The 8,057-nt window shown below is 52.0% G+C and overlaps 6 non-coding genes across 6 annotated transcripts; all 6 read left to right on the forward strand.

Annotated features, from left to right (window-relative positions):
• Nucleotides 1-619: 619 nt before the first annotated feature.
• Nucleotides 620-738, forward strand: LOC126332459 (5S ribosomal RNA). Its single transcript, XR_007563712.1, has one exon. It is a non-coding gene; the product is annotated as a 5S ribosomal RNA (ribosomal RNA).
• Nucleotides 739-2,027: 1,289 nt separating this feature from the next.
• LOC126332460 (5S ribosomal RNA) lies at nt 2,028-2,146 on the forward strand. Its single transcript, XR_007563713.1, has one exon. It is a non-coding gene; the product is annotated as a 5S ribosomal RNA (ribosomal RNA).
• Nucleotides 2,147-3,433: 1,287 nt separating this feature from the next.
• On the forward strand, nt 3,434-3,552 carry LOC126332463 (5S ribosomal RNA). The gene has a single exon (XR_007563716.1). It is a non-coding gene; the product is annotated as a 5S ribosomal RNA (ribosomal RNA).
• Nucleotides 3,553-4,839: 1,287 nt separating this feature from the next.
• On the forward strand, nt 4,840-4,958 carry LOC126332464 (5S ribosomal RNA). Its single transcript, XR_007563717.1, has one exon. It is a non-coding gene; the product is annotated as a 5S ribosomal RNA (ribosomal RNA).
• Nucleotides 4,959-6,246: 1,288 nt separating this feature from the next.
• On the forward strand, nt 6,247-6,365 carry LOC126332461 (5S ribosomal RNA). The gene has a single exon (XR_007563714.1). It is a non-coding gene; the product is annotated as a 5S ribosomal RNA (ribosomal RNA).
• A 1,288-nt stretch (nt 6,366-7,653) lies between these two features.
• On the forward strand, nt 7,654-7,772 carry LOC126332462 (5S ribosomal RNA). The gene has a single exon (XR_007563715.1). It is a non-coding gene; the product is annotated as a 5S ribosomal RNA (ribosomal RNA).
• The last annotated feature ends 285 nt before the right edge of the window (nt 7,773-8,057 follow it).

Here is an 8,057-nt window from a genome sequence, read left to right on the forward strand (position 1 = left end):
TGTCGAAAAGCCTGTGTCTTGTGTGCATGTTTTCGCACCTTTCCACGGCACGGCGCGGCACAGAGCTGCTCTGGTAGCTCCGAACGGCCGCACACGTCGCCTCGGACACGCCGGTTCGGCCCGCGCCCATCTCGCAGATGTTCCTCGTGCTTGTGCTGTCATATGGACCGCGACCCGAGCGGCAGCGAGCGGCAGTCGAGCAAAGTCGGGACAAGTCGGGACGGAAGGTGACAGCCGATTATGCACCGTGCGAATTACGCAAATATCTAGAAGCGCGACGCGTGTCAGGCAGGTGAGAACGCTTCTCTCGGTCCAGCAGGACACTGCCACACCCCGCGCAGTCCACCCGCCGCCCGGCCGCGCGCAATCCCTGCGACGGACAACAATAACAAGGTGCGTCTCCCGCGAGTGTCGGAGGCCGCGCGAACCAAACGAATGACGGGCGGTGCAACGAGCAGCTGTGTTGTGCGTCTGACCCACGTGGCGGCGCGCCGCACTGCGCGTCGCCTTCGAGGTGGAAGGACGTGCTTTGCGTCAAATGTGCCACCGAAAATGGCGATTGCGTGTATTGGGAGGAGAGGCGAATCCTTCTTGTGCCGTGCGGCTACAGTATAAGGACGCCAACGGCCATACCATGTTGAATACACCGGTTCTCGTCCGATCACCGAAGTTAAGCAACATCGGGCCCGGTTAGTACTTGGATGGGTGACCGCCTGGGAACACCGGGTGCTGTTGGCTCCCTCTCTTCTTTCAAATTTTATGTCTCTACACCTGCCAGCCCTCTTTTCATACAAACTCTCAGGTGCGACAAAGATGCTTCCACAAGCATTTTAAACTACTGTATTAAACGAAAGATGCGAAATTACAGTAATGAACTCAGTTTGTACAAGAATGCGCGGAGGAAGAGTGATAGGAACTCGTTGAAAATAACGAAACACTGCGAATCGACAGATGTGCTCTTGAAATGCGTCAGAGCCTACTGTTTTGTAGGAGCGCTAAATTCCAAAAACTAACTACATTAAAAAAAAAAAAAAACCTGTTCCCGTCCGACCACCGAAGATAAGCAACAACGTTTATATTCGGATCGGCGACCGCCTGGGAACTCTGGCTGTCTTCATTTCTTGCTTTCTTGTCGCTACCCCTGCCAGCCGTTTTTTCATGCTACCTTTCTCATGTGACAAAGATGCTTCCATACTGATTTTAAACTATCGTAAGATACGATATTAAGGAACTCAGTTTGAAAAGAGTGCGCCAAGGAAGACTTCCAAAGAGTCTCTGGAAATAACAAAACAGTATGAAGTGACAGAAATGTTGTGAAATACGTCAGGGCATATTGTTTTGTAGCAGTGCACAACGGCAAATTTGTAAACAAAAATTTACCTTTCGTCGCTACAAGAGATGGATACTTTGTCGAAAAGCCTGTGTCTTGTGTGCATGTTTTCGCACCTTTCCACGGCACGGCGCGGCACAGAGCTGCTCTGGTAGCTCCGAACGGCCGCACACGTCGCCTCGGACACGCCGGTTCGGCCCGCGCCCATCTCGCAGATGTTCCTCGTGCTTGTGCTGTCATATGGACCGCGACCCGAGCGGCAGCGAGCGGCAGTCGAGCAAAGTCGGGACAAGTCGGGACGGAAGGTGACAGCCGATTATGCACCGTGCGAATTACGCAAATATCTAGAAGCGCGACGCGTGTCAGGCAGGTGAGAACGCTTCTCTCGGTCCAGCAGGACACTGCCACACCCCGCGCAGTCCACCCGCCGCCCGGCCGCGCGCAATCCCTGCGACGGACAACAATAACAAGGTGCGTCTCCCGCGAGTGTCGGAGGCCGCACGAACCAAACGAATGACGGGCGGTGCAACGAGCAGCTGTGTTGTGCGTCTGACCCACGTGGCGGCGCGCCGCACTGCGCGTCGCCTTCGAGGTGGAAGGACGTGCTTTGCGTCAAATGTGCCACCGAAAATGGCGATTGCGTGTATTGGGAGGAGAGGCGAATCCTTCTTGTGCCGTGCGGCTACAGTATAAGGACGCCAACGGCCATACCATGTTGAATACACCGGTTCTCGTCCGATCACCGAAGTTAAGCAACATCGGGCCCGGTTAGTACTTGGATGGGTGACCGCCTGGGAACACCGGGTGCTGTTGGCTCCCTCTCTTCTTTCAAATTTTATGTCTCTACACCTGCCAGCCCTCTTTTCATACAAACTCTCAGGTGCGACAAAGATGCTTCCACAAGCATTTTAAACTACTGTATTAAACGAAAGATGCGAAATTACAGTAATGAACTCAGTTTGTACAAGAATGCGCGGAGGAAGAGTGATAGGAACTCGTTGAAAATAACGAAACACTGCGAATCGACAGATGTGCTCTTGAAATGCGTCAGAGCCTACTGTTTTGTAGCAGCGCTAAATTCCAAAAACTAACTACATTAAAAAAAAAAAAACCTGTTCCCGTCCGACCACCGAAGATAAGCAACAACGTTTATATTCGGATCGGCGACCGCCTGGGAACTCTGGCTGTCTTCATTTCTTGCTTTCTTGTCGCTACCCCTGCCAGCCGTTTTTTCATGCTACCTTTCTCATGTGACAAAGATGCTTCCATACTGATTTTAAACTATCGTAAGATACGATATTAAGGAACTCAGTTTGAAAAGAGTGCGCCAAGGAAGACTTCCAAAGAGTCTCTGGAAATAACAAAACAGTATGAAGTGACAGAAATGTTGTGAAATACGTCAGGGCATATTGTTTTGTAGCAGTGCACAACGGCAAATTTGTAAACAAAAATTTACCTTTCGTCGCTACAAGAGATGGATACTTTGTCGAAAAGCCTGTGTCTTGTGTGCATGTTTTCGCACCTTTCCACGGCACGGCGCGGCACAGAGCTGCTCTGGTAGCTCCGAACGGCCGCACACGTCGCCTCGGACACGCCGGTTCGGCCCGCGCCCATCTCGCAGATGTTCCTCGTGCTTGTGCTGTCATATGGACCGCGACCCGAGCGGCAGCGAGCGGCAGTCGAGCAAAGTCGGGACAAGTCGGGACGGAAGGTGACAGCCGATTATGCACCGTGCGAATTACGCAAATATCTAGAAGCGCGACGCGTGTCAGGCAGGTGAGAACGCTTCTCTCGGTCCAGCAGGACACTGCCACACCCCGCGCAGTCCACCCGCCGCCCGGCCGCGCGCAATCCCTGCGACGGACAACAATAACAAGGTGCGTCTCCCGCGAGTGTCGGAGGCCGCGCGAACCAAACGAATGACGGGCGGTGCAACGAGCAGCTGTGTTGTGCGTCTGACCCACGTGGCGGCGCGCCGCACTGCGCGTCGCCTTCGAGGTGGAAGGACGTGCTTTGCGTCAAATGTGCCACCGAAAATGGCGATTGCGTGTATTGGGAGGAGAGGCGAATCCTTCTTGTGCCGTGCGGCTACAGTATAAGGACGCCAACGGCCCTACCATGTTGAATACACCGGTTCTCGTCCGATCACCGAAGTTAAGCAACATCGGGCCCGGTTAGTACTTGGATGGGTGACCGCCTGGGAACACCGGGTGCTGTTGGCTCCCTCTCTTCTTTCAAATTTTATGTCTCTACACCTGCCAGCCCTCTTTTCATACAAACTCTCAGGTGCGACAAAGATGCTTCCACAAGCATTTTAAACTACTGTATTAAACGAAAGATGCGAAATTACAGTAATGAACTCAGTTTGTACAAGAATGCGCGGAGGAAGAGTGATAGGAACTCGTTGAAAATAACGAAACACTGCGAATCGACAGATGTGCTCTTGAAATGCGTCAGAGCCTACTGTTTTGTAGGAGCGCTAAATTCCAAAAACTAACTACATTAAAAAAAAAAAAACCTGTTCCCGTCCGACCACCGAAGATAAGCAACAACGTTTATATTCGGATCGGCGACCGCCTGGGAACTCTGGCTGTCTTCATTTCTTGCTTTCTTGTCGCTACCCCTGCCAGCCGTTTTTTCATGCTACCTTTCTCATGTGACAAAGATGCTTCCATACTGATTTTAAACTATCGTAAGATACGATATTAAGGAACTCAGTTTGAAAAGAGTGCGCCAAGGAAGACTTCCAAAGAGTCTCTGGAAATAACAAAACAGTATGAAGTGACAGAAATGTTGTGAAATACGTCAGGGCATATTGTTTTGTAGCAGTGCACAACGGCAAATTTGTAAACAAAAATTTACCTTTCGTCGCTACAAGAGATGGATACTTTGTCGAAAAGCCTGTGTCTTGTGTGCATGTTTTCGCACCTTTCCACGGCACGGCGCGGCACAGAGCTGCTCTGGTAGCTCCGAACGGCCGCACACGTCGCCTCGGACACGCCGGTTCGGCCCGCGCCCATCTCGCAGATGTTCCTCGTGCTTGTGCTGTCATATGGACCGCGACCCGAGCGGCAGCGAGCGGCAGTCGAGCAAAGTCGGGACAAGTCGGGACGGAAGGTGACAGCCGATTATGCACCGTGCGAATTACGCAAATATCTAGAAGCGCGACGCGTGTCAGGCAGGTGAGAACGCTTCTCTCGGTCCAGCAGGACACTGCCACACCCCGCGCAGTCCACCCGCCGCCCGGCCGCGCGCAATCCCTGCGACGGACAACAATAACAAGGTGCGTCTCCCGCGAGTGTCGGAGGCCGCGCGAACCAAACGAATGACGGGCGGTGCAACGAGCAGCTGTGTTGTGCGTCTGACCCACGTGGCGGCGCGCCGCACTGCGCGTCGCCTTCGAGGTGGAAGGACGTGCTTTGCGTCAAATGTGCCACCGAAAATGGCGATTGCGTGTATTGGGAGGAGAGGCGAATCCTTCTTGTGCCGTGCGGCTACAGTATAAGGACGCCAACGGCCCTACCATGTTGAATACACCGGTTCTCGTCCGATCACCGAAGTTAAGCAACATCGGGCCCGGTTAGTACTTGGATGGGTGACCGCCTGGGAACACCGGGTGCTGTTGGCTCCCTCTCTTCTTTCAAATTTTATGTCTCTACACCTGCCAGCCCTCTTTTCATACAAACTCTCAGGTGCGACAAAGATGCTTCCACAAGCATTTTAAACTACTGTATTAAACGAAAGATGCGAAATTACAGTAATGAACTCAGTTTGTACAAGAATGCGCGGAGGAAGAGTGATAGGAACTCGTTGAAAATAACGAAACACTGCGAATCGACAGATGTGCTCTTGAAATGCGTCAGAGCCTACTGTTTTGTAGGAGCGCTAAATTCCAAAAACTAACTACATTAAAAAAAAAAAAAACCTGTTCCCGTCCGACCACCGAAGATAAGCAACAACGTTTATATTCGGATCGGCGACCGCCTGGGAACTCTGGCTGTCTTCATTTCTTGCTTTCTTGTCGCTACCCCTGCCAGCCGTTTTTTCATGCTACCTTTCTCATGTGACAAAGATGCTTCCATACTGATTTTAAACTATCGTAAGATACGATATTAAGGAACTCAGTTTGAAAAGAGTGCGCCAAGGAAGACTTCCAAAGAGTCTCTGGAAATAACAAAACAGTATGAAGTGACAGAAATGTTGTGAAATACGTCAGGGCATATTGTTTTGTAGCAGTGCACAACGGCAAATTTGTAAACAAAAATTTACCTTTCGTCGCTACAAGAGATGGATACTTTGTCGAAAAGCCTGTGTCTTGTGTGCATGTTTTCGCACCTTTCCACGGCACGGCGCGGCACAGAGCTGCTCTGGTAGCTCCGAACGGCCGCACACGTCGCCTCGGACACGCCGGTTCGGCCCGCGCCCATCTCGCAGATGTTCCTCGTGCTTGTGCTGTCATATGGACCGCGACCCGAGCGGCAGCGAGCGGCAGTCGAGCAAAGTCGGGACAAGTCGGGACGGAAGGTGACAGCCGATTATGCACCGTGCGAATTACGCAAATATCTAGAAGCGCGACGCGTGTCAGGCAGGTGAGAACGCTTCTCTCGGTCCAGCAGGACACTGCCACACCCCGCGCAGTCCACCCGCCGCCCGGCCGCGCGCAATCCCTGCGACGGACAACAATAACAAGGTGCGTCTCCCGCGAGTGTCGGAGGCCGCACGAACCAAACGAATGACGGGCGGTGCAACGAGCAGCTGTGTTGTGCGTCTGACCCACGTGGCGGCGCGCCGCACTGCGCGTCGCCTTCGAGGTGGAAGGACGTGCTTTGCGTCAAATGTGCCACCGAAAATGGCGATTGCGTGTATTGGGAGGAGAGGCGAATCCTTCTTGTGCCGTGCGGCTACAGTATAAGGACGCCAACGGCCATACCATGTTGAATACACCGGTTCTCGTCCGATCACCGAAGTTAAGCAACATCGGGCCCGGTTAGTACTTGGATGGGTGACCGCCTGGGAACACCGGGTGCTGTTGGCTCCCTCTCTTCTTTCAAATTTTATGTCTCTACACCTGCCAGCCCTCTTTTCATACAAACTCTCAGGTGCGACAAAGATGCTTCCACAAGCATTTTAAACTACTGTATTAAACGAAAGATGCGAAATTACAGTAATGAACTCAGTTTGTACAAGAATGCGCGGAGGAAGAGTGATAGGAACTCGTTGAAAATAACGAAACACTGCGAATCGACAGATGTGCTCTTGAAATGCGTCAGAGCCTACTGTTTTGTAGCAGCGCTAAATTCCAAAAACTAACTACATTAAAAAAAAAAAAAACCTGTTCCCGTCCGACCACCGAAGATAAGCAACAACGTTTATATTCGGATCGGCGACCGCCTGGGAACTCTGGCTGTCTTCATTTCTTGCTTTCTTGTCGCTACCCCTGCCAGCCGTTTTTTCATGCTACCTTTCTCATGTGACAAAGATGCTTCCATACTGATTTTAAACTATCGTAAGATACGATATTAAGGAACTCAGTTTGAAAAGAGTGCGCCAAGGAAGACTTCCAAAGAGTCTCTGGAAATAACAAAACAGTATGAAGTGACAGAAATGTTGTGAAATACGTCAGGGCATATTGTTTTGTAGCAGTGCACAACGGCAAATTTGTAAACAAAAATTTACCTTTCGTCGCTACAAGAGATGGATACTTTGTCGAAAAGCCTGTGTCTTGTGTGCATGTTTTCGCACCTTTCCACGGCACGGCGCGGCACAGAGCTGCTCTGGTAGCTCCGAACGGCCGCACACGTCGCCTCGGACACGCCGGTTCGGCCCGCGCCCATCTCGCAGATGTTCCTCGTGCTTGTGCTGTCATATGGACCGCGACCCGAGCGGCAGCGAGCGGCAGTCGAGCAAAGTCGGGACAAGTCGGGACGGAAGGTGACAGCCGATTATGCACCGTGCGAATTACGCAAATATCTAGAAGCGCGACGCGTGTCAGGCAGGTGAGAACGCTTCTCTCGGTCCAGCAGGACACTGCCACACCCCGCGCAGTCCACCCGCCGCCCGGCCGCGCGCAATCCCTGCGACGGACAACAATAACAAGGTGCGTCTCCCGCGAGTGTCGGAGGCCGCACGAACCAAACGAATGACGGGCGGTGCAACGAGCAGCTGTGTTGTGCGTCTGACCCACGTGGCGGCGCGCCGCACTGCGCGTCGCCTTCGAGGTGGAAGGACGTGCTTTGCGTCAAATGTGCCACCGAAAATGGCGATTGCGTGTATTGGGAGGAGAGGCGAATCCTTCTTGTGCCGTGCGGCTACAGTATAAGGACGCCAACGGCCATACCATGTTGAATACACCGGTTCTCGTCCGATCACCGAAGTTAAGCAACATCGGGCCCGGTTAGTACTTGGATGGGTGACCGCCTGGGAACACCGGGTGCTGTTGGCTCCCTCTCTTCTTTCAAATTTTATGTCTCTACACCTGCCAGCCCTCTTTTCATACAAACTCTCAGGTGCGACAAAGATGCTTCCACAAGCATTTTAAACTACTGTATTAAACGAAAGATGCGAAATTACAGTAATGAACTCAGTTTGTACAAGAATGCGCGGAGGAAGAGTGATAGGAACTCGTTGAAAATAACGAAACACTGCGAATCGACAGATGTGCTCTTGAAATGCGTCAGAGCCTACTGTTTTGTAGGAGCGCTAAATTCCAAAAACTAACTACATTAAA

This window comes from Schistocerca gregaria, unplaced genomic scaffold, assembly GCF_023897955.1.
Source record: "Schistocerca gregaria isolate iqSchGreg1 unplaced genomic scaffold, iqSchGreg1.2 ptg001455c, whole genome shotgun sequence".
NCBI lineage: Eukaryota > Metazoa > Arthropoda > Insecta > Orthoptera > Acrididae > Schistocerca > Schistocerca gregaria.